The sequence below is a fragment of the Hyperoodon ampullatus genome, assembly GCF_949752795.1.
Source record: "Hyperoodon ampullatus genome assembly, chromosome: 19".
Lineage (NCBI taxonomy): Eukaryota > Metazoa > Chordata > Mammalia > Artiodactyla > Ziphiidae > Hyperoodon > Hyperoodon ampullatus.
The window spans coordinates 28012117-28038012 of NC_136932.1; the positions used below are offsets into that span (position 1 = coordinate 28012117).

At 39.2% G+C, this 25896-nt stretch overlaps 1 long non-coding RNA gene across 1 annotated transcript in view; it reads right to left on the reverse strand.

Annotated features, from left to right (window-relative positions):
• Nucleotides 1-1864: 1864 nt before the first annotated feature.
• LOC307068486 overlaps nt 1865-25896 on the reverse strand; it is a 207001-nt gene continuing 182969 nt past the window's right edge. The window contains exons 2-3 of the long non-coding RNA XR_013811454.1: nt 4180-4298; nt 1865-2156 (exon numbers count right to left, since the gene is read on the reverse strand). This is a non-coding gene — a long non-coding RNA (uncharacterized lncRNA). The remainder of the gene's footprint in view (nt 2157-4179; nt 4299-25896) is intronic.

Below are 25896 nucleotides of genomic sequence, written 5' to 3' on the forward strand. Positions count from 1 at the left end.
TTCATGGCTGAAGATAAGATACTGACTAGGAGCCCATGGTATTCCCGCTTGGGCACGTTAATGGCATGTCCTAAACTGAGTAAAAGTCCAAGTCCCATGTGTCAGGGGTTATCCTCACCTCACTTGACTCCTGCTCTTTCTGCTCACTCTGGGCTTCTGTGCTCTCACTGATATGGTTGTCAGCTTTCCACTGGTCCATATCCCATTCCGTTTTGGACACATTTACTTCTTGCTGCTTGCTGAGAAGCTTCATGAGGAGGCCTGTTCTAGAGATGAGGTTGGCACAGGCCAGCTGCACGTGGGTGTCCGAGCAGTCTATTTTCAAAGTCTGGATAACATGAGAAATGAGCCTTTGCACGTCATTGTTGGGGATGAGGGACCAGAGCTGCTGGTTTAGCTGAGTTTCAACTTGATCACCCGGGGATGCGAGCCCTGGGAAAGTGAAGCCTGTGGGCTTAGAGGATAATTCAGTGGCCATGTTGTGGTGCTCCCATTGTGTTTTTTTGGTGTGTTGAACAGCTGGCATACTGTTGTCTGCAGCAACAGTAGAATGTGCAGTGGAGACGTTCCTATGGGTAGTGTTTCCAGGGCCGGTTCCTCCTGGCAGAGTAGCGTTTCCTGTAGAAATAATTGCTTCAGAAACGTTTTGTGCAGTATTGTTTTCTGAAGTAGTGTTTTCTGCAGAAGGGTCTGAAAGAGAAAATAATTCTGGAAAAGGATTTTCCTGAGAAGTCACTTCTCCTGAAGATGAAACAGCCTCTCGTGGAGGGGAATTTATGAGACTCCTCACGACAGATAATGGAGGGCTTGCAAGCATCATTCTATCAAGTGAACTTTTCTTTCTGAACATTCGACACCCTTTTTTTTTTTTTTTTTTTTTTTTTTTTGGTGGTACACAGGCCTCTCACGGTTGTGGCCTCTCCCGTTGCGGAGCACAGGCTCCGGACACACAGGCTCAGAGGCCATGACTCACGTGCCCAGCCGCTCCACGGCATGTGGGATCTTCCCAGACCAGGACACGAACCCGTGTCTCCTGCATCGGCAGGCGGACTCCCAACCACTGTGCCACCAGGGAAGCCCCTCGACTCCTTTTAACTTTGGGTTTTCTGTGGACCTGATGAGACCTAATTTTATGGAAGATGTATTTTTTTTTTTCCAGAATGTGAGATCAATTCAAAGTCCTTAATATTTCTAACACTTGCCTTTGCATCTTCGAAAACATGAATAGTGTTGGATAAGTCTTTTGATTTGCTTTTAAACTCAGATGGGGATTTTGGCGGGATGGAGGCACAAGGCTTGCCCTTGAAGTACGGTTTCAGGGAAGAGGAGCCTGCGGCCTTGTGTTCCTTTATGAATGAAGACTCTGCATTGGAGGACTTTCCCACCAGCTTCCTGGGCCTCTGCACCATGAGAAGCTGTTTCAGCTTTCTTGGGGATGGCCTCCTGAGCTTTCATTCTTTGGCAGTGTTCGCCACAGATGGCTGGGCATTCTGTTTCCTCCTGACGCTCTCATCTCCCACTGCTTTGAGGTGCATTTTCTGTATGCCCCTTGAGGACCTTGTTCACTCTCAGCAGCTTTTCCTCTGTACTCTCAATCTTTGCTAGGCTGTCTTTCTGTGGTTGGGCAGTTTCTAATTTCTTTTGAAAGATGTAGCGTGTAAACATGACACTTAAAATGTTGGAATGCGTACGCGTGGCAGGTTTTTCTTCCTTTTTAACCTCATCAATTTTTTCTTGAGTTTCTGCATCTAACAAATTTTCCACAAAATGGAGTTCCCTCAATTTGTTTTTATTAGTTGAATGGTTGGGTACAGATTTAACATAAGGGCTCCTTGTACTGTTTTTCAAAAGGCCCAGCGGCATATCTCCATCTTGTGTATTTGAGAAAAGAAGTTGAATGAATGGTAATAATGTTGATTCCACATCTCCTAGATTTCCCTCTGAGATATAAGGCAGTATGTAATTTAGTGTACTGATAATATCACTTTTATTATTAAAGTCCAGCTGCTCATTCAGGAAGCCTGACAAGCTGACAGCACTGTTATGTGAGGACATCCTCTCTGACTCAATAGTCAGCTCGGTGCTGTTGTTCTTCTTCTGGGCTTGTAACACCTTCATCAACGATCCTCCTGCATTCTCTATAGATGTTTCTTCATCTGTCAAAAAAGAAGGGACTGCTTTTGATCATTGAAGACTGATGGGACAGCCTTTTGTCAGTCCACAGCCAAAGAAATTAGGAATCAGTCAAAGTTTGAGTGCCACTTAGGAGAAAAAGAAACCCACACTTAAGCCTATGACTGGCAACAACAAAATGTGAAAAAGATCTTTCTTGAAAAAGGGGCTATCTACTCAGAAAATTCTGTAGCGTGAAATATAGTAACTATATTCAGGATTACTCCACTGGTTCCCAGGGGCCAGTACTCAAGAAAAGCCAAGGCTGGAAGACAAATATTCCCCTAATCAGCTGGACTCTCTGCAGATCTACTGTGACTCCTCACATTCATATACCCAATCCTGTCCTGCCTCAAAGGCACAGGAGTGTGAGGCTTCCTCTCTCCACCTCTTCAGTGTGCTTGTGTTCTTGCTGCTATCACAGATCTCCACGGCAACAACCGCCGCTAACAGGTCGTCCTCTGGACATGTCCTTCTCCAACTACCCACTGAGTCCTTTGCTTAGTCCCTGCTTCTATATATCCCAGTCCCCATAACAGAAGGCTCTATACAGAAAAAAACACTATGTCCGCCCTGGCTCTTTGCTAAAATTTGGGCAGGGATCTCGGGTAAAAGTTAAGAGATTTGCCAGATTGTATGCCCATGTGGAATGTTCAACAAATCAATGGAATAATACTTGAGGCCCTAAAATGTAGACGGGAAAAAGCAACTTCTGTCAGATGGCTACTTTGCTTTCAATTCATTTTACTTCTAATATTTCCAGCTCTACTTGGGGAACCATCCAAATCTTCTGACTGCGTGAAGGTAATGTGTCCCATTGTGTAGCTGGGCTTGTCTCCCAAAAGGATTAAAAGTATTTTTGGTGAGGGTCAAAGGCGGAGGGAAGGGTCATGAGAAAGGAGGAGCAGAGGCTAGCAGAGAGCCCCAAACTGGGGACAGGAGATCGGGGCACTAGGTTCATAGCACTTAACACCTCTGATCTTGTTTTTCCTCACCTGTAAAAGGAGATGAAAAATGCCTTTTCTGCCCACTTCTGGGGGAGAAGGGAGTAATATAATTAGTAAAAAAAATGTTTGGGGGAGTTCCCAGGTGGTCTAGTGGTTAGGACCCGGCACTTTCCCTGCTGTGGCCCGGGTTCAATACCTGGTGGGGAAACTAAGATCCCACCAGCTTTGTGGCCAAAGGGAAGAAAAAAAAAACTGTGTTGAAAAATCATCAATATTGTCTTTATATAAGTGGCAAAGTGTTATTATTTATGATGTGCTCTAGATCACTGAAAGAGACCTGTATTCAAGCTACCTGGGCATGAAAGCACATTTTGGAAGTCATCAAGTTAGTGCCCATAAATCTAATATATAGAAAAATAGTTGAAAGCCCCTGAGTGTTTTGTGGATAGAAAAACTTGCGATTCAGAGCAAGTTCAGAGCTGGACAGTCAAAGAAATAACTAGCTCTCCCATGCATTAGAAGGGCTTGGTAGCAGCTTCTGGTTATGGGACCAGAAACTCTCAGGCTCCAGATAGGACATAAAACAGCATCACTTGTCCTCTTTATAAAATTGCAGAAACAAACAAAATAAACAAAAATATATTTACACCTGTCTTATAAGACAAAGGGTACTTGAGACCTAATGTATATAAAATCAGTTTACAAACTGTTATGTAGTATGTGAATAAGTTCTCATTTGCAGAGAGCACAGCATAGGATATGTGGCCATTAATGTGAATTCCCTTCCCCCTTCCATTCCTTTCTCTTGTTCCTGTATATATGCAGATCAGTTACATTATGAAGCTAATAATGTAACTGAGCTCTTCTTAGCTTCATAATGTAACCAAGAATCTGATTTTTAGCAAGGGGGTAATTCTTAGAAATTTAGGGAGCTGGAACTCTGAATGAATGTATTAAAATAATGTAATTACATCATTAGTTTTAAAATATATCATCCTTGATTAAAAATAAAAAATTAAATTAAAAATTAAAAATGTATTATCCCGCAATTGAGACTCACCACAACGTGTGACGTCCCTCAGGCGTTCACTGTCACAACGCAGCTTGACTGTCTCACAGACAACCTCAATAGTATCTTTAAATTGGCAGAGGCAGCAGGCCATACGGCTGGGTAAGATCCTATAAATGGAAACACAGGTAATTAAATTCGTGGTAAAAGAGTTACCTGAGTAGGTAGAAGAGGTAGGCCAAGGCCACCACAGACCAGTGCAAAAAGGAGTTCTTGGGGCATATGGACTATAGAACTGGATAGGGGCCGGTTGGCCAATTGCTGCCCTTGACTGTTGTAAATAAATATAGAGGAGGAGAGAGGTGCCCAACAGAAGGATTAGGATGGCAGTAGGTATGATATGCCTAGAAAAAAGGGAATAGGGATTAGAATTGGGTGACATTGATGTGTAGTTTAATTCAGAAGTATCTCCTTCCAACCCGAAAGCCTCACTTTGGGTTGAGAGTACACAGGAAGAAGGCAGACTTCTAAGAAGAGTATGAATAAGACCACACATTCTGGAGTCACTTTCTCAGTTCCTATTTGTGAGTAGTAATATATTAGAAATTGTTCTAGTAATAAAAAAGCATCATGTGGCTAAACAATAACAGAGATCGCATTGACCAAATCTGGACAAAAGGAACATTCCAAAGAATAACATTATCATTATAATAAGGTATAACATAGTTAATTGAAAAAAAAGCACATGAGTTCATAATGATACACCAAATGAAAAGTGGGGGAGCTCTTCTTTATAGAATAATGTCAGCTAATAAATGCAAAAGGAAGGATAGAATTAGGAAAGTGTTATTTTGCAACTATCAATGTAATAATCGATTCAGACAAGGATTATCATTGATGCACAGTTGGGTGAAGAGTTGTTTGAAAGTAGGATCTTCACTGATCCCAAGGATCACCCCACATATTATTTATCAATTACCAAGGGGAAAAATAACTTTACAATGGAGAGATATGGAATAGACCACCTTAATCAAGTGATCAAACTTAGCACTGGGCCACCTGAAGTGATGAAGTATGAAGAATACATCACCTATATAGTATTCTTCCCCAAAATGTTTACTTTGAATCTAATGAGGAAACAGAGAAATACAGACTGTGGGGCAATTTACAAGACAACTGGCTTAGACTCTTCAAAAAAGCCAATGTCATAAAAGACCAAAAAAATAGTAGGGAAAAATTCTAGATTAACGGAAACACAGACATGACATGCAATGCCTAATCTTTAATTGGATCCTGTATCAAAACAAAACAGACTTAAAGAATGTTATTGGCTTCTGGCCAAGATGAAGTACAAGGGCCAACTTAACCTCCCACCTGAAACAAGGAAAAAATCAGATGGAACATATGAAACAACAGTTTTCAAGAAACTGAACCTCAGGCAATAAATTTCAGTGATTCCCGAGGAGATGGGAAATAAATGAAGTGATCCCTATAATTGCCCTTACTTCTCTGAGAGAGTATCCACGTCATGGTACAGGGAAGAGAAACCCAGACAGAGACTAGTGGGCTCCCTGACAGATGAAATGGAGATAAGAGTCTGGGAAAACCAAGGTGACTAGAGTTCACAAAGCAGAGTATCAGAGAGAAAAGAAGTGCACAGACAAAGAACTCTGGAGATATGCAGAGGGATCTCTTGAGAATTCAACAAAGTATGGGTCAGTACATTTGTGTGAGGAATAACTTGATGCCAGGAAAAGAACCACATGAAAGGATTAATAAGAAGAACAACTGGATATCACACAGGGTTGTAGGAATAGTACCTGTTCCTACAAGTCAGACTGGAAAACCTCATGATACTCAGAAAGGACTTGTCTCAGTAGTTGCAAATAATGAGCTCCAGACTAAAGGCTACTTGGACTCCTACCCAACGAACCTTAAAAGCTAGACCTAAAAGAATAAAATTGTTTTGAGTAACCTAATTTCACCCAAAACAAAGCCCAGGCATTTTACAGGAATATAAATATACATAGCACACAATAAACTAAAACTCACAATATCTGGGATCATATGAAAAATTGCCAAGCATGCAAAGAAGTAGGAAAATATGACCCATACTGAGGAGAAAAGGCAATCAATCGACAATACCCCATAATCTATACAGATGTTAGAATTGGCAGAAAAGAACTTTTAAAAAGTTATTATACATGAAGAAAAGTTATTCTAACTGTATTTCCTATGTTAAAAAAACCAGACTAAACACTGAAAATGTTAAGTACATGCATGGAAAATGTAAAACAGACCTAAATTGAGCTTCTAGAGATTAAAAACAATGTCTAAATGAAAAAGATATTGCAGGAGGTTAAAGGCTAATTAGACACGGCAGAAGGTCAGTGAACATTAAGGCATAGCAACAGAAACTATCCAAAATGAAACAAAAGGAGTAACAAAACAACAACAAAATGAATAGAGCCTCAGTGACTTGTGCAACAACTTCAAGTGGCCTAATACATGTGTACTTAGAGTCCATGAAGGAGAGGGGAAATATAAAAATTTGAAGAAATAATAGCCAAAATTTTTCCAAATTGGTAAACACTATAAACCCACAAAGTCAAGAAGATCAATGAACTTTAAGCAGAAGAAACATGGACAAAACTACACCAAGGCACAAAAAATAATCGAATTCCTCAAAACCAGCAATAAAGAGAAGAATTTAAAAGGAGCCAGAGGAAAAAATTATACACTACGTACAGAGGAACAAAGATAACAATGACAGCAGAATTCTTGCTTGAACAATCGTAAACGAGAACTCAGTGGAATAACATCTTTAAAGTAGGGAATTGAATTCTATCAAGCTAGAATTTTATACCCAGATTTGTAAAAACAAAATCAAAATCAAGACTATCTCAGACATACAGAAGCTGCAAGAATTCATTACTAGTAGACTTTCACAATAAGAAATGTTAAAAGAAGTATTTTTAAGCAGAAGGAAAATGACACCAGATTGGAATATGGATCTACATAAAAGATTAAGAATCCTGGATACATACAACAATGAAGACCCAATTCAACCAAAAATAAATAAGCAAATTAAGACAAGAAGGGAAATATCATATAATCATTGCAATAGATGCAGGAAAAGAATGAAAACATCTAACACACATTCCTGATTAAAGAGAAAAACAGCCCTCAGTAGACTAGGAATGGTAGGAGACTTCCTCAACTTGATAAATGACTTCTACAAAAAACCTAACATCATACTTAATGGTGAAGGACAAAGTACTTTCTCACCAGGATCAGGAACAAGGCAAGGATATCTGCTCTCATTGCTTCTATTTGACATTGCACTGAAGGTTCTAGCCAGTGCAATAGGGCAACAAAAAGAAAACACATATTCAGAATGGAAAGGAAGAAGTAAAACTATCTTTATTTGCAGATAACATGATTATGTAGAAAACCTGATAGAAGCTACGAAAATGCTACTGCCACTAATAAATGAGTTTATCAAGTTTGCAGGGTACAAGATCAACATACAAAAAGATGAATTTGTCTCAACAAACAATCAGAGATCAAAGTTTTAAAATGCTACTTATAAAAGAATCAAACATATAAAATACTTAGAATAAATCTGACAAAAGACTTGCACACTGAAAACTGTAAAACATTGCCAGGGGAAATTAAGAAAAACCTAAATAAATGGAGAGATATAAAGTATTCATGGATCAGAAGATTCAATATTGTTGAGACATCAATTCTCCCCAAATCGATTTATACATCAAAACCCCAGTAGGCTTTTCTATAGACATTGACAAGCTAATTCTAAAATTCATATGGAAATAAAATTTAGAATAACTAAAACAACTTTGAGAAAGAACAATGTTGAAGAACTAACAGTAACTGATTTCAAGGGTTATGAAGCTACATCTTCAAGACATTGTGATAGTAGTGTAAAGATAGACAAAAAGACCAAAGGAACAGAATACAAAGTTCTGAAGTAGAGAGATGTGGAGAACCGACTTTCAGGTTCAAAGGCATTTCAGTGGAGAAATGATAGTCTTTTCAACAAATGATGCTGGAACAACTGAATATCCAGGGGCAAAAAGAAAAAAAAATGAACTTCCATCTAAACCATATACAGAAATGAACTCAAATTGGTTCAAAGATCTAAATGTAAAACATAAAACTATAAAAAGTCTAGAACAAAACAGGTGAAAAATTTTATGACCTTGAGTTCGACAAGATTTCTTAGATACAACACAAAAAGCATAATGCATAAAAGAAAAAATACATAAATTAGACACCATCAAAATTAAGAATTTCTGCCCTGCAAAAGACACTCCTGAGAGAACGAAAAGGTGAGTCACAGAATGGGAGAGAATACTTAGCAATTTACATATTGGATAAAGGACTAATTTCAAGAATATATAAAGAACTCTCAAAACTCCAGAAAAATATAGATAAAAGATTCAAAGATATACAGATGGAAAATAAGCATATGAAAAGATGTTTGACATGATTAATCATTAGGGATGCTACAGTGAGATACAACTACACACCTATTAAACTATCTAAAATTAAAAATACTGAGCATAGCAAATGTTGGCTACAACGTGAAGAAAATGCAGCTCTCATACACTGCTGGTAGAGATGTAAAATGATCAAACCACTATGGAAACTAGGTATTTTTTAAAAACTTAAACATAACCTTACCAATGATGCAGCCATTCTACAGGCAGGCATTTACCCAGGAGAAATGGAAGTATACATCCATAGAAGACTTGTTCACAAATATTCATAGCAACTTTATCCGTAATAGACAAAGACTGAAACAACTCAAATGTCCATCAATGGTCAATAGATAAATGGTGGTATATCCATATAAAGGAATGCTATTCAGCAATAAACAGAAATGAATTACTGATATATACAACAATATGGATGAAGATTAAAATAATCATGCTGGGTTAGAAGCCTGTTAGAAAAAAGTATACACTGTATGATTCCATTTACATAAAATTCTAGAAAATGCATACAGAAAGCAGATCAATGGTTGCATGGTGATTGGGAAGTGCAAGGAACGATGGGAAGGAAGAATTACAAAGAGACATTAAGAAACTTTCTGAGGTGATGGACATTTTGATTTTCGTGATGTCTTCATGGTGTGTATGTATGTGTGTGTGTGAACACAGATTATTGCATGTCAATTGTACCTCAAAAAGCTGTTAAGAGAAATGATATTATATAAGAGAGATAATTGGGGAAATTTGAATAGCAACACTTTATTAGGTAATATTATTGTGTAGGAATTTAATTTCTTCAATACTGTGTATTAACAGTATCAGTAACAGTCGTTACACAGGGAAATAATTTTTAATATCCAGAGAGGAGGGCATCTAGCTGACAAGAGAGGGATCGCAATTGTGGCAGATGCTGTGGGACGCTGAGGAAGATGAGGCTAGAGCAGTGACCAATGCGTGACGGCATGGTGAAGACAGTCATTTGTCAGGTGACCTGACAAAGACGGTTGGAACAGACTGCTAAGTGCAGGGCCGTGTCCACATACTAATCTCATGCAATCCCCTCAACTAGCGTTGGCGTAACAGAAGGTTTCTATTAGCTTGCCATATTGGAGGGGGAATGGCACAATTTAAGGTGCAGTAAGATGTGTAATAAACTGTCACAATAGGGTCCTACAGAAATAGTTTTTTAAACCGCAAAAAAATAAAGCTTGACCCTTCCCTCACAACATATATGAAAATTAACTCAAAATGAATCATAGACCTAAATGTAGCTATACAATGTCTGGAAGAAAACGTAGGAGAAAATCTTTGTGATTTCGGGTTAGACAGTGGGGTCTCAGAGAAAGATTTCTTAGATTAGACACAAAAAAGCAGAAAGCATCTAAGAAAAATTGCTAAGGGACTTCCCTGGTGGTTAAGACTGCGAGTTCCCAATGCTGGGGGACCGGGTTCGACTCCTGGTCAGGGAACTAGGTCCCACATGCATGCCTCAACTATGAGTTCGCATGCCAGATCTAAGAAGCCCATGAGCCGCAACTAAGGGACCCATCTCCCGCAACTAAGACCCAGCACAACCAAATAAATTAATTAAATAAATATGAAAAATTAAGAAAAATTGCTAAATTAGAGTTCATCAAAAAAAATTTAACACTTCTAGTTTTCAGAGACCCTTTAATATAATGAAGATAAGTCACAATCTGGGAGAAGATATTTACTAAACACATATCTGAGAGCAAGGACTTTTCCGATTGCTTTTTATATAAAGCACTCTTAAATCTCAATATAAATATCCAATTAAAAAATGGATTTGAACAGACACTTCATTTAAAAAGATATTTGCACATGAATAGACACTCAACATCATCAGCTATTACAGAAATGCAAACTGTGGCAAAAACCACGAGATTCAACTACACACCTACTAGAAAGGCTAAAATTTTTTTAAAAAACAAATATAAGGATCAGGTGAAGATGTAGAGCATCTGCAACTCTCATAGACTGCTTGTGGGAAAGCAACATGGCACAGGCACTTTAGAAAACAGTTTAGCAGTTTCTTAAAAAGTTCAATAGGCACTTAGCATATGATGAAGCAATCCCACCCTGAGGTATTTTACCCCAAAGAAATGAAAACATATGCTCACACAAGACATATGTTCACACACACATGTGAGTGTTTTCAGAGGCTTTGTTCATAATAGCCAAAAAACTAGAAGAAACTCAAATGTTCATCAAACGATGAATGCGTAAACAAACTGTGTATCCACACAACTAGAATACTGCTCAGTGCTCAAAAGGAATGAGCTACTGACAGGTGCAACAAAACAGATGAATCTCCAAAGAGACTGGCTAAGTGAAAGAAGCCAAAAACAAAAAGCTAAGTACCACATGATTTCATTTATCAAATATTCTGGAAAAGGCAACATTATATGGACAAAAATCAGGTTGGTGGTTGCCAGGGGCTGGTAGTGACAGGACGATGGATTGACTACAGAGGGACATGAGGGGTCTTTTGGGAGTGCAGAAGTTTTCTTTACCTCAAATGTGGTGGTGGCTACAGAACTATACGTTTGTCAAAACACATCACACTCTATATTTAAAAAGAGTGAATTTTGTTAAATGAAAATTATACATAAATAAACCTGACTTAAGAAGATAATCAAACAAACCTAAAAATACAATGGAGTGGAAATCAATGTAAGAAAAATCAACTTACAGTGTTTCCAATTCAAGGGTCATCATGAGGATGCTTTCAATTGCTGTAAGTGACACTTGTGCTGTTCCCATGTCTCTGAAGGAGAAGCCCAAACATGCATGATATAAAACCCAAAGACAAAATTTCTAAACTGAAAAAGATACTCAACATGTGATTACTTCCACTTTGGCTTCTTACTTGCCATAGATGATAATTCCAAAGAGCTCTTTTTGAAGAAATTTAAATTTGCATCATCAAATTAATGACCTTGGTGCTGAACAGTACAATCATTTTCTATTATCCTCACTTCTCATTTTCAATTGCATCTACCTCTTTTGATCACTCTTTTTAAAAAAAAATAATGTACCCCTTATTCCTTTTTGCTTTCTTGGATAAATACTATTCCTATATGCATCTTCATGTTCCATATGTATATGTGTTCTTCAACACTGTTCTCATCCTCTGCTGGCTCTCTTACCCATATATATTCTTTCTTAATCCTTTTCTTTGCCAATAACTCCTACTTTCAATAACCCAGTTAAAATCTAAATTATGACTGTTTAGCCAAATTACTCAATTTTTGACGAAAGTAAAAAGGAACAGAAATTATCTCATGAGCCATGAAACTGTTACAATACTTACAAATATTTAATGCTGGCACTTTAAAAAGACAAGAATCTTCAACTGTTGGCAAAGGATTACGATTGAGAATTCTGAAAAATGGAATGGAATTAAAATTATCTGTATTTTCAATTACTTCCATGAAAGTTTATATTCATTTTTTTTGGTATGGAACTTGAAGGTTAAAAAAATCATTTTCTGTCTTTACCTACAAATCACCCTTAGAATCCGTCAAACACTCTTTCACTGGGAACTACCCAGGTCTCTAGATAATAAAGTGGAGAAGAGAAACAAACAAACAAACAATAAAATAGAAAAAAAGTAGCTAGCAAAGAAAAAATATGCCAAAGTACTTTTCACGTTAAAAAGCCTCCAAGTGACTATGCTGGTAGGAAGCCCTTGCTCTGTAAAAAAGTACTATTTCTAGTGTCCTCCATAATTCAAGGTGTTTTTCTTTCATCTCTACAAATTTTGAAAAATTTCATGATTTAAACTACCCAGCTAAAGACAGAAATAAGGCTAATTCCTTGGTTCTGGAGCCAAAGAAGAGATAAATCCAAGAGGAACTGGTGAAAGCCATACTCCCATCACAGAGTCCCATGTGTACTCTTGTGCCATAGCCTTTGTTACTGTGTATGTAATCAACTGTTTACTTGTCACTCTCCTAGATTGTCAGCAACTTGAGAGCAGGGACCACACTTTATTGTCATTATTATTCCTGAGCCTGACATAGTGCCTATTATTTACTAGGCATTTTATAAATGTTTGCTGAATAAATAAATATCATTTGTTTATATATCAATAAATAAACAAATTAATTTTGGGGAACAAAATTTTATTCCAAAATGTTGGAATAGATTTTCTTCATAGTTCTTTCTTTCTTTCTTTTTTTTCCCCCTTAGTTCTTTAAAACAAATAAGGGGGAAAAAAACAGAAAAGAAACAGGAAGAAAGAAAAGAATATCTGACTTTAGGTTAACTCTACTCAAGAATTATTAGTGTACTTTTGCAGAATATTATAAAGATAATTATCAAAACTAATATCTTTTGGGTTGCCATGCATATGTGATCAGCATTTAACATTTCATCCTCACAGTAACCTTATGTGATATATATATATTACACAATTGTACAAATGAGGAAACTGAGGCACAGAGAAGTTACATAACTTGTCTTAAGTCATCAAGCTCGTAAGAAGCAGAGCTGGAATTTGAACTCAGTTCTGACTCTAAAGCCTGTGTTTAACCTGAATGAAAAAAAAGGGTTTTTTTTTTTTAAAATACATCTGTTACTTTAAACTTAATTTTGACAGCACTCAATACAGAATTACCTTTTCAAACTTCATCTACCCATCTGGGAAAGCCTCTATGAGAATTATATTTTCTCTTTTTATTTATTTATTTATTTCTCTTTTTATTTATTTTTTCCTTAATCATCTCTCGTGATAAATATTTAATCAGCCTATAGCCATTGAGACTTTATAGATCTTTTCAAAAAATTGCAGGAAAATCAGTAAAAATGATGGAGGAAGGACATCTGAAAATTCACCCCTGCATAGAAGCAACAATAACAACAACAACAAAACTGGAAAAAGTGGTCAGAATCAACTTCTTCTGAACTCTGGAAATTTAACCAACATGCTGGCAGTAAATGGGGGAGCAATTTATTCAAGGAAAACAAATTAATTTCTGTAAGAACAATGAGATCTGTGTTGCTTTAACTTGCCCTTGACCTTTGGTCTCCATGCCAGTGGTAGCCTTGAAAAACAGCCCGCATCCCTGGTACCAGAACGAACAGCATGGACTGGGAGGTCCTTCAAAGCCTCATTCCCAAAGAACTGTCATTGTTTTACATGTCTGGGGGTCCCCTGGAAGACCTCACTTGAAAGGCTTGCCTTTGACCTGACTGAGGGCTGTCTAGTGAGAAAAGCCTCTGCTCAGGTGGCATTTCTGGAAAACATTTTCAAGCAAATATTTTAACATGGCGGTGGCATGAGGCAAGGGATAACAGTTTGGGGCAAAAAACAACCCAACCGCAAAGCTTTAAAAGAAAAGCTGAGGAATGAGATGTCCACAGAGACTTTGAAATATTCCAATGTATTCCTGGGAAACTGGAAGACCACAAGACATATTCCTGGGCATCTAGGAAAATAACTGTTAGCATTAATAAATGAGTTCAGCAAGGTTGTAGGATATAAGATCAATAGTATTTCTACACACCAGCAATGAGTAATCGAAAAATGAAATTAAGAAAACAAAACCATGTGTAATAGCATCAAAAGAAATATAATACTTACGGAAAAATTTTACCAAGTAAGTGCAAGATTCACACTGAAAAGTACAAAACTGTTGAAAGAAATTGAAAAAGATCTAAATAAATATAAAGACATGCTGGAATCATGGACTGGAAGATAATCTTATTAAAATTTCACTACTTCCCAAATCGACCTATGGTTCCATTGCAATTCCTATCAAAATCCCCGCTCACTTCTTTCCAGAAATTGCCAAGCTGTTTCTAAAATTCCTATGGCAATTCAAGGAAACAGAATAACCAGAACAATGTTGGTAAAGAACAAAGTGGGAGGACTCACACATCCTGGTTTCCAAACTCAGTTCAAAGCTACTGCAATCACAGTGTGGTCCTGGAATAAGAACAGACATGTAAATCAATGGAACAGAATTGACAATATAGAAATAAACCCTCATATTTATGGTCTATTGATTTGCAACAAGGGTGCCAAAACAATTCAATGTGGATGGATCAGTCTTTTCAAATGATGCTGGGACAACTGTACATCCACACACAAAATAATGAAGCTGGATTCCTACACTTCACACCGTATATGAAAATTAACTCCAAATGGATCAAATATCCAAATGTAAGAGCTAAGGCTATAAAACTCTTAGAAGAAAACACAGGAGTAAATCTTTATGACCTTGCTTTAGACAACAGTTTCTTAGGTATGATACCAGAAGCACAAACAACCAAAGGAAAAATAGATGAATTGGATTTTATAAAAACTAAAAAGTTTGTGCTTCAAAGGACACTATCAAGAAAATGAATAAACATATAGAATGGGAGAAAATACTACAGGTGGGAAGAATAAGATGCAGTTGGGAGAAGAGAAGTATAGTAGTTGCTAGGTGTGACAATCTCAAAATTTTGAACTATTACAAATAAAACAGCCACCCTGAATCACCCCAAAGGGCAGCCCCGAGTTACTTTTGCTTTTAGTGTTTATGCCTTTCTAAATCTGAGAAGCTGCCAGGATTCTAGTACATAGCAAAAAGTGATGACAACACCCTGAAGTGTGTAAGCTTTTGTGTGTACATAGCTATGTAAAGGAAACCAATGCTAGCTGACTGGGGGAGCATTAGGGCGGCTCTGCGACCGCAGCTCAATTTGCCTTCATAGTGTGGCCACACCTCCCGCACTGATAGTCTCAACAATGGGGTAAATAATCCAATAGGGATAAGGCTTTGATTTTCCTCTTATTCTCTCTTCGTGCTTATGTTCTTGGTACAATATTGATGTACCAAGGACAAGCCAGCATGCGAATGTGCTCTGTCTGGTTAAGTTATATAGCCTTTCTACATTGTAGAGTCCTTCAGTTTCTAAAATCATGGAGCTTGTATTGTTAGATCCAATGAAGTGACTAAAAGAATTTTTAAAAATAAGCCATCAGTCTGGACGTGCATAGGTGAATGAAGGAGAAACACTTTACAGTCAGAAAAAAAAAAGCATACTTAACGTTTAGGATTATCAACCTCTGCCGGTTTTCCATAGTATATTTCATTCCGGATTTTATCTGAAAGAGATATGATTACTACCACCATTCAAAAAGTGGTACTTTATTAATTAATAAGCTCTTGGCTCATCTTTGAGGTAGATTTCGGATTTAAAATAGACTACCACACTGCTAACTACTTCACCTGATATTTCTCAATAACATAGAGGCTTCATTCAAGAAACCTACTGACTTATAATTACCTGACACCCGATGATGAATCAAGGTTTTGTGGGGCCTGAACCTCATCTACTTTGGGAAATCCTATCTAATAAAAACATGCAAAGTTATAAATAGAAAAATCGCTAGGACCCCTCTCAAGACCTTGGAAGGGACCTATGCAAGTGAGGAGCCCTGAAGCCTAAGGTTCATTGAATTCATGATAAATCCACCTCAGCTGGGGCCCTTTTCCAAACTTATTTAATGCAAGCAACTTATAAACACCCCAGTAATATGTCATTATAGGGAGTAAAATGATTTAACTCGAGGGTGGCATCTTCCCTTGGTGGCTTGCCGTTGGTAAGAGATACAATAAAGTTTATATCTCACCATGGCAAATGTATCCTGAAGCAAATTAGCTTTGTCTATTAGAAAGACTTAGTCCAAAACAAAGACTTACTATACTGTGACAATCTTTTGAAAGTAACTGTGAATGAGTTTTCGGAGTACAGTACTAATTTATTTACAACACCAGATAGTTCTGATTCTTTCACTACCTTTTTCTGTCATTTAAGAGGAGCACAAATTCCAAAGGAACAAGTTGGTGCCTCTTCCATTACAAATCTTTTCTAACCTACCACCCATTTGCTACTTCATCACCCCCCTCCCTCACCTTGTTACCCTGCTGCATAGATGCTAGAATGGCTCTCATATATGTTTTCCCATCAACATCCATATTTCTCCTTCCAGTATGAAAGCTTCTTGGGGACAAAGTCCCTGCCCTATGCGTCTTTGTATCCCCAGCACTTAGTACAGTGCTGACAGACAGTGGGCATGGCACTCAGTGAATGTTTTGGAATGAATTCATTAATTTTTAAACTGTGATTTATTTATTTATTTCCACAGTATATTTTCCTGTGTTGCCTACATAACTATAATGAAACTCTGATTCTTATAAAGAAATCTTGGTGTTATAGGATGTTTAGGAAAGGTGGTGAGTTTAAGACGTTGTACTGACGCTACTAAAACCTCCTGGTGAAGGGACCTCACGCGCCTGCTCTCTGGTGTGCTAACAAAAGAAAAACCGACCCTTGGTGCTCTCTCCCCAAGGTAAGCGTCAGCAAACTAACAAGGGAAAGGAAGGAGGCCCCTAAAGATAGGCATCTGCAGGAATTATTAATCCAGCTCCAGACACAGCCTCAACACCTTCATTAACCCAAAATGTGTGAACTGTGTGAAATGGGATTTCTGAACCACAAGACAGGTAAGAGAGTCTTTTCCAAAGCCAGGTGTAGAAGAGCTCTTTACCTTGAGTCTAAAATCGCCTTCGGGCCATTCAACGTACCCACTATCATTTCCTTGTGTCATGAGAAATCAGAGAAGTTTTGAGCTGAAGGGGTGTAAAACCCACACTTCTTATTGAAGAGTAGTCAGCAAAGAAAATATATTGAATTAGGCCACAGCAAAGTATTTTCTTTATATTTTTCACACTACAGCTGAACACAAACAACGTCTTTTTCCATACCTCAAAGGTTCCTATTGGCCACAGATAATTCACTTCAGCAATATATGCTTTTTTGAAACATAATGTTCTGGGTGGCTGGGGAGAGCCCTGTTGTGGGTGTTCAGGAATTCTTTCTGCTTTACCATTTAAAAGAGCTAATAATGCCTGGGGAAGCACCCATACTTTTGCTCCCTGAAGCATACCCTGCTAAACTTAGTTCTCTGCAGCTCTGTGTTGCATACATTTTAAGCAGTTAGGAACTTTGCACATGAAAAGGAATCAAAGTGAAATTCAAAAGTGGAACTTCCTGGACCATTCGCATATTGGAGAGGCATCAGTGGGATTCCATGACAATGCTAATCTGAGTGTTTTTGTTTGGTGCCTTTTATTGACCGTGCCAAAGATCAGTACTATAGAAAGAAGAGCCTTTCACATATATGAGTTAAACAAGTCTCTTGGCCTCTTTGTACCATAGTTTTCTCATTTGAAAAAAAAATAAATGGCTCTGAAGACGTACTTTCCAGAATTCATACTGGGCTTACTTACACCCAGCTAACCAATAACTGCATGATTGTTTTTACACACAGTTTTTTACATGTATTCATCTTCTATTTCACTTACAACTTGTGTAAAAACTGCATTCCATGCCAGGCCTGAAACGTTCCAAAGCTCAGTTCTGTGAGTAAATTGCAACCAAGATCTCTACAAAAAAAGACACGAGCAATGAATTAGAAAAAGAGATATTCTTTCAGAACATTTATCCTTTGGCAATAATTCTAATTTATATATGATGAAACATAACATCACTACTCCCTCCATACACTAAAGAAATCTCACTGTGGGAGATATTATGATTTATACTTTCATGATTATATATGTGGTGAATTAGATACAAAATACTAAATGCTCATTAAATACTTGTGTTAAGTGATCTTTATTTCTCTAGCTAGGCAGCACCATTGACATTTTGGGCTGGATAATTCATTGCTGTGGGAGGCTCTCCTGTACACTGTTGGATGTTTAGTAGCATCTCTGGTCTCTGTCCACTAGATGCCAGTAGCATATACAGTTCTGACAAGCAAAACTGTCTCCAGACACTACCAAATGTCACCTGTGTGCAAAATCACCCTGGTTGAGAACCACTGCTCTTGATACTGGGTGATGTTGGATGCTCAGCATGATCCTGCTCTGTGCTGGAACTGTCACCTCGGGGTACAATGGAGACTGAGCTACAACTTCCTTAATGAGCTCTGGAGGCTGAGATGGGGTCTTCTGCTGGACTGGAGAAGGTTCAACCTCTTTAGTGACCTGTGGATTTATGGGAAGTGCCAGAGCCAGAGATTTAACAGTGACATTGTACAAGTGTGACTGCTGAGCTTCATTTACCCCATGATGAACACATGGTCAAACTACAACCTCCTTAAGTGTCTCCAAAGGCCGGGCGAGGGCCTCCTGAGGACTTGAAGTTTCTAGTTCCTCAGGGGCCTCTGAAGGCTGAGATGGAGCTTCCTAAGGAAGTGGAGGTGGTTCTACCTCTTCAGTGGGCTCTGCATGCTGAGCCTGGGCCTCTGCCTGCGGTGAAAAAGACTCAACGTCCTCAGGGGTCTGTGGATGCTGAGCAGGGGCCTCTTGATGAGGTAAAGATTCAGCCTCCTCAGTGAGCTCTGGATGACGAGTTTGGGCCTCCTGCTGGGATGGAGAAATTTCAGCTTCCTCAGGGGGCTCTGGCGGTTCATCTGTGCTCCCCAGAAAATCCCTAGGTATGCTCTCCTCAGGATAAAATGCATCCATACTGGGATGTGAATAATCACCCTGCAACTGTTTTTCTAGACCCTCAAATTGGCCTATAGTTCCAACAACAACTTTGGCAAGCCGTCGATGCTGAACTAGAACGTTCTTCAGGTTTGGGGGTGAAACAATAAAGCTCATTGGTTTTGAGCTCTTACTACCTAGAGGTAGAACAAGTATTTCAAATGATTGGTGACCTTCAGCCTGATCTAGACCTATGTGTTTAGTCTTACTTTTGTGTCGAGGAGGCAGAACCAAGGGCTGATTCTGATCCCACTCTAGCACTGGAACCGCCTCTGAGAGCTTTTAATGTTGGATTTGCTCGTTATTCAGATACTGATGTGGAACAGCAAACTGATCTGGCCCTGTAGGGAGCTCTCCAACGGAATCCGTGTCCGCGTATGGAGCCTCAGTCTCAGTCAACTCCTGATGGGGTGGTGCCAACATATGGACTGGAGACGAGGACGTCAAGTAATTAAAGCCCCCGGCTTCTGCCAGGGGTGTAAGGGCATGGGGCAATTTGGGAGGGCTGTCTCAGGCGCATGAAGACCAAGTCTCGGTCAGCCGCGGGGGGTAGGGGGTCACCTGGACGGGGCCCAGGGCCCACTCCGGAGGCTGAACTGCCTGGACTAGAAGCCACCATCATTGCCATGTGAGGAGGAGCCGTGGGGCGCAGCAGCGACACAGAGGCACAGCCAGGACATAACATGTGGCGGCTCCCAGGCACAGCGACCCAGGCCAGCGAGAAGCCAGAGCCACATCCTCCTTCAGAGCCGAACTGAACCGTTATGCCAGCGCTGCAACGCGAGGGCTCACCGTTAGCAACCGTTAGCAACCGCGCGCCCCTCCCCCACCTAACGTCCACTCCACATTTATTAGGCTCCTGCGGAGATCCAATGCACGCCACCAGAGTGAGCCTTTTTCCCAGAGTCCCCAGAGCACAAGCCACCCTTCCCCTTGCAAAGGCGACAATTACCTCCTGCCGGGCCCCCTTCCCAACCCCGCCCTGCCCTCCCAGGCCCCAAACAATGAGGCGGGATTTGGGCTGCAGACCCCAGTGGCCGCAAACTCCAGCAGCCCATGGGTGGAGGGGGGTTGGGAAGGATGCAGAGCTTCCCGAGGAAACCACAGGATGTGGCATTCTGGGAAATTCAAAAGTGCTAGTCCAGTTCTGGCAATCTGAACTCTTCCTCCTCGAAGCTGAAGTCTGAGAGACATTCTTCCTCCCTTTGGCTACAGGGCTGACAAGAAAAGTAGCTGACCTGCAAAATGAGCACCAGTCAGGGTGGCGGGAGGGGAACACACCTTACAATTATTCTAAAATGTTGCCATTTCCTCCAAACTCTCAGTATTCACGTCTCATTATTAATTCACCACTCTGTCATCAGAGGTTACCACTGAATCAGTGATGACTCCAGAACTTCTGTAGGAGGGGTTTGGGGCAGGTGAGCAATTCATTCTGGGAAAGAGGGTCTAAAACCAAGTGAATGGTCCTTTATATTAGCATGGGAAAACTTCCCCCATCCCACCTTGTCTCAACAGAACCTTTAATCTAGAAAAAACTACTGTGTCACTTTTCAGAGGTCCATACTGTGTGCAGACATGGAGAAGACACTTAGAATGTTAAAGTCAGCATGTTAAGTAGTTTTCTTCAAATACTGTAACTAGCACCCAGTTTACTTTCTTCACAGTCCTTTTCATAATCTATTTAATTTTAGTCCTTTTTAATTGTCTGGTACACCTGTAACACCTAAACTCCAAGAGAGAAGGAGCTTCATCTTATTTCCAGTGCCTAGCACATAATGGTTTGTCAATGGAACTGATTCCAAGATTGGCCTCATGTAGGAATGGATCTGTTGTTAAAATCAGTTTTCCGAAATCTTTACTATCAATACGGAGTCCTTTCTTCTCACATTTCACAGGAAGCTGGACTTCTTAATGGATTAAACATGGATACGTTTGAAGTTTCCTTGACTGATTTCAATTGAATTAAAATAATTATTTTGTACAGGAAAAACCTTCAAAATTTTTACATTTTTCAGAACATAACCACCTTTTCTTTCTCTACTTTCTTCCCTTCAAAACAAACTTTGCAACGTTGGGGTGAGTTAAATAATCAGAAAACTAGCCCCAAAATAAGCTCTCAATGACATGAAACACATTTTTGGCTCCTTTTTAATAAAAATCCTATATAGAATACATTAATGTTTTCTTTTAGAAATTACGTTGACAACTTAATCCCTAATTCGAGGCATCCATATAATTGGTTTACAGAAAGGTTCTTCGGCAAAATATTTGACACAAGATATATATGAGATGCTGAGATCTGGGTAATGTACCTTACTTGAAAGGCATGAATAGTTTTAAAACACTGTAGCATAATCACACTTAAGGCCATAGTTACTTTGTTCCCAAATCCCTGCAATTCTATTTGAGGGGAGTTCTAAAGGGCCTGTGTCTTCTCCTGTGTCCACAACTGTAGACGTACACTGATGGCCCTCAATCCTGCTCTCCAAACTTCAAATAACGGGCCAGAGGCAAGGCTCGGGACTTGGAAAAGTCCTAGAAATTCCCTGCCTCAAAAGCAGTTTCAGAGTTTCACATTTTCCTAAGGAAGACAGAGCTGAGTAGACATGCCAAAGTCTTCCAAATCCTGCTGCTTGTTTTGAATTATGGCTACACTGGCTGTGTACCCCTTGAGTTTGTATCTCCACATACTTGAATTAAATCCTGTAGTTCCTCTTTGGTTCTAGCATCTGTGACCTCTTCACAGAGTCTATATGCCACGGCTGTTTTACCAATTTCTGAAATAACGTTAACAAGGATCAATTCAGAAGTTTTCTTGTTCTAAAACTTCCTGTATACAATGGTAGCACCCAATAATTAGACATTCTTTTGATTTCTAAAAGCAGAAAATAAGAGCATTTTCCTAGAAGTTCCCTCATCTGACACTCCAGTTTTTATCATAATTATTTGTGAAAAAATAGATAAGAAGTATCAACTTTGGTTCAAAAACCTTTATGATCTTAGAAATAAGAACTAAGGAATAATGACATAGAAATTAAAAGCTGTGGAAACAAAAATGTTCAATCACAATACAATGAAATAGGAAGGCATTAGGTGGGCGTCAAAATGAGTTCAAACCTGGAGAGATACCACTGGACTATAATAGATACTTCATATTAGAAGCAAGGCAAGTGCCTACTCCTTGGGACCAAAATTCTACCAGATACAATGAACAATGAACAAAGACAGAGACAGAGAGAGACAGCATTTGAACACTCTACTGGCAGAAACTGGCCCATGTACCTTTTGGACAATACAGCTTTCCTCAAGGCAAGCTAGAGCCACCAGGCTTTTTGGTCTAAGGAGTTTGGAGTACATATAAGGAATACTTTGGCATATTAGGGACAAACAACCCAGACATTTAGTTTGGTTCTTAAAGGTTGTTACCCAGAGTTGACAGCTGATGGAGATTCTGCCTGATGACCAGGGAAGTCAAACTTCACTGGAAGGACTGCCCAGGCTGGAAGGCCAAGACCAATCCAGGGTCAACTCTTACAAGCAAATAAGGTCTCTGACAACTTAGCTCGGATTTTCTCTAAGCCTGAAGGGCTGTGAAGCAGGGGAGCAATTCTGTTCCGGGAATCTACTGATCATAAAGTTTCCTTTGGGCACAGCCTGTGACATTCTCACCCCTGTATAACTCGATAGGGAACACAATCAACGCTATTCAGTAGCATGACCACTTTCAAGGCTCACAAAAACGTAGCCAATTATTATATAAGAATCATATTCACCCAATATATCAGAAATGAAAACTGAAATTAAACTGATTTCAAAAACATAATCTAATAAACTCTTCAACAAGAAAAAAACGATAATAATCATAGTCAATATATTTTCTCTGCTTACTATGTTTCAGGCATAGTTCTAAGCTTTCTATATTCATCATCTCATTTACTCTTACAATATCCTCCATTAGGTGATAAGCTGTATTACTAATCCTATTTGCAGATAAAGAAATTGCAGCTTAGACATATTAAATACCTTCAAATGTCTCTGGCTAGAAAAACCTAAAATTGCAACAACAACAACAACAACAAAATCTAAGAGACAAAGTTAGGACTCAAACACAGGTGTCCAAGGCTTATAATCACTACACTATTCTGTAAGATAAGCAAGCAATTGGGGAAGAACTGGATCAAACACTTCCTGTATGTACTGTGGCAAGTCACTCTACATCTAAACACTGGGGACAATAATATTTGCTGTCATTTTTCTCATAAATGCCACAAAGAACAAATTTAAGACTGCTGCTGTGAAAGCATCTGGTGAATGAAAGAATATGTAATGTTTTAGATAACCATTATTTTCATCCAATTAACTTTTCAAGTAACTTTATTTGCTCACTGAAACTGAAGTACTTCAAGGATAATCAAAAAGGTCTTACCTAAAGCCACAATCAGCAGTTTCTGGAATGCATCTGTCATAGCCTTCTGAAGAGCAAGCTTCTGGGTTACCTTCCTTTCCATAGGGAATGATAATGACCCTAAATCCAACCAAAACAGATGAATTTAAAATGCCTGTCTGAATAACTGATTTCTAGGTTATGTGTGTAAAACTAAAAATGCATCTGTGATTCTTAGATCATTATCTTAGTGATTAAGGACAGGCACAACACTGGGGTACGGGTGAATGTCTCTGTTGTAGGTATACCCTGGCATGGCACATTTTTACTGCTCAGATCTATTCTGGAAGTTCCTAAAATACTCGATGGGAAATGCAAACCAAGTACGTGGCACAAATCTCATACTACTCACAGATTTCAAATGGACAAGCTGAGGCTGCACTGCTACAGACCCTGCTCTCCTGTGCGTAAAGGGCTGGATTCATACAGTGAGATGGATTTGGTGATAGTGCAGATGATCTGGCCTCTCCTCAACCATCACCCACTCAGGTGGATGGTGGAGCCTCCTCCACTCCATTCGCTAACAGCTCTGCCTCTGAGTTAAAACCCTAAGCCCAAGTGCCATGGATTCTAGGAAAAAACTCAGTACCAATCGGAATCCCCTTTCTAGGGATCTACATTAACTTTTTCTGCTCAGGCCCTACTATAGGAGGCAAAGGACTGAATGTTGACACAAGAGTTTATTTCAATCTTTAGACAATGATTTTGTTGGGATAACTGAAGGCCAGAAGACATCCGTATTTGAAGGAATATTTTAGCACATAACAAATTATTAACAGCAACAACAACAAAAACTAACTAATTTTCCCTCCTCCTAAGCTTCTTGGCAGGCGGTCAGTTCTAAAATTCTAAAGTTTAAGGTGCTGTCAGGTATTGCCTAAGATAAATACCTATATTGTCAGGCAGAAAAAACCTGCCCAGGGCTTTAGTTGCTTAGAAAAGTGATGATGTATCTGAAAAGGTGAGTTTCAGAAAGAAAGGAAAAAAGAGAAATCCCACTCCCTCACCTCCCCACACACAAACATACTGGAAAACAGACCTTCCTCCAACTTATGCAAAGGTTCCTCAGCCATGACAACTCCGGGACTCCTGCACTCATGGGAGGGCAACACCAGCTCGAAAGCACAGAAGAACTTCAAGCTTTGCTTCTGAATTGGTGTCACAATATATTCATTTTCCCTTTCTTCAAGGTTAGAAAGATCCTGAAGCTGTTAGGATTATGAATTAAACGCTAGACTTCAAAATATCCTGTTGTTAGAAATAAAAACGAAACTCCAGCAATCCCAGGTAATAGTTTAGGTATGCAATAGCTTCAAAATCAAGTTGAGACTTGCAAATGAATGACTAGATATGGACAACTATTTTTTATTATATACCATACAAATACTGGAGAAAATTATGGACACCGCCCTCCAAGTCATTGAGATTATCACTAATTCTAGGTGGCAGGCCAATGCTCACATACTTCCATGTGGAAGGCTCTCACATCTCCTCCCCATAGCCCTGTTCTATTCTTCTCTCTAAAGTCTAGGAGTTCAATGTTGAAAGGAGTCTGGTTAGTCAAAGAAAATCTACAGAGTTTACCTTGATGATCCTTTTTGACCACCCATTGAAACCAAAGTAGTGATTTGCCAATTCTTGGCATCTGGAGCTGTTTAGGGCCAGCGTATTATGTTGAACTGTCTTATGTCTGGTGCCAAGACGAACCTAAAGACATAAAAGTTCTAAAAATATCACAATCCTACATAGAGACTTGTTTTGGATATACCTGAGATTTATCAACACCAATTTCATAGAGTGGTTGTGAAGATTAAGTAGGACATTTTAAGCAATGAGCTCACAGTCAGCCCTAAATAAATGTTATTTATTATTTTTAAGTCAGTACTTTTCTGCATCATTTCCAGGGCCCCTGAATAACCGGAAGTTTCCCTGACCTCTGGTGGTGAAAGTGATGATGAAAACAACCAAGGAAGCCCAGCAGAAGCCTATTATGGGGCTGGGGGTAAGCAAAGGAAGTGAACTGTTTTACTCCTCTCATCCTGTAGCTCCTGCTTGAAAATATGACCTGAAGGAGGAGGTAAGATGGACCTGCCACTGAATCAGGACCTTAATCTGTAGCACCCCCTCCCCAAGTTACTAACCCCTGTTAGAAGAGGGAATACCTATACCTCTATAAATGTAAATAAAGGAACCAAAAGAATTAGGGGTTCATCTGCATTAACAAGCTTCT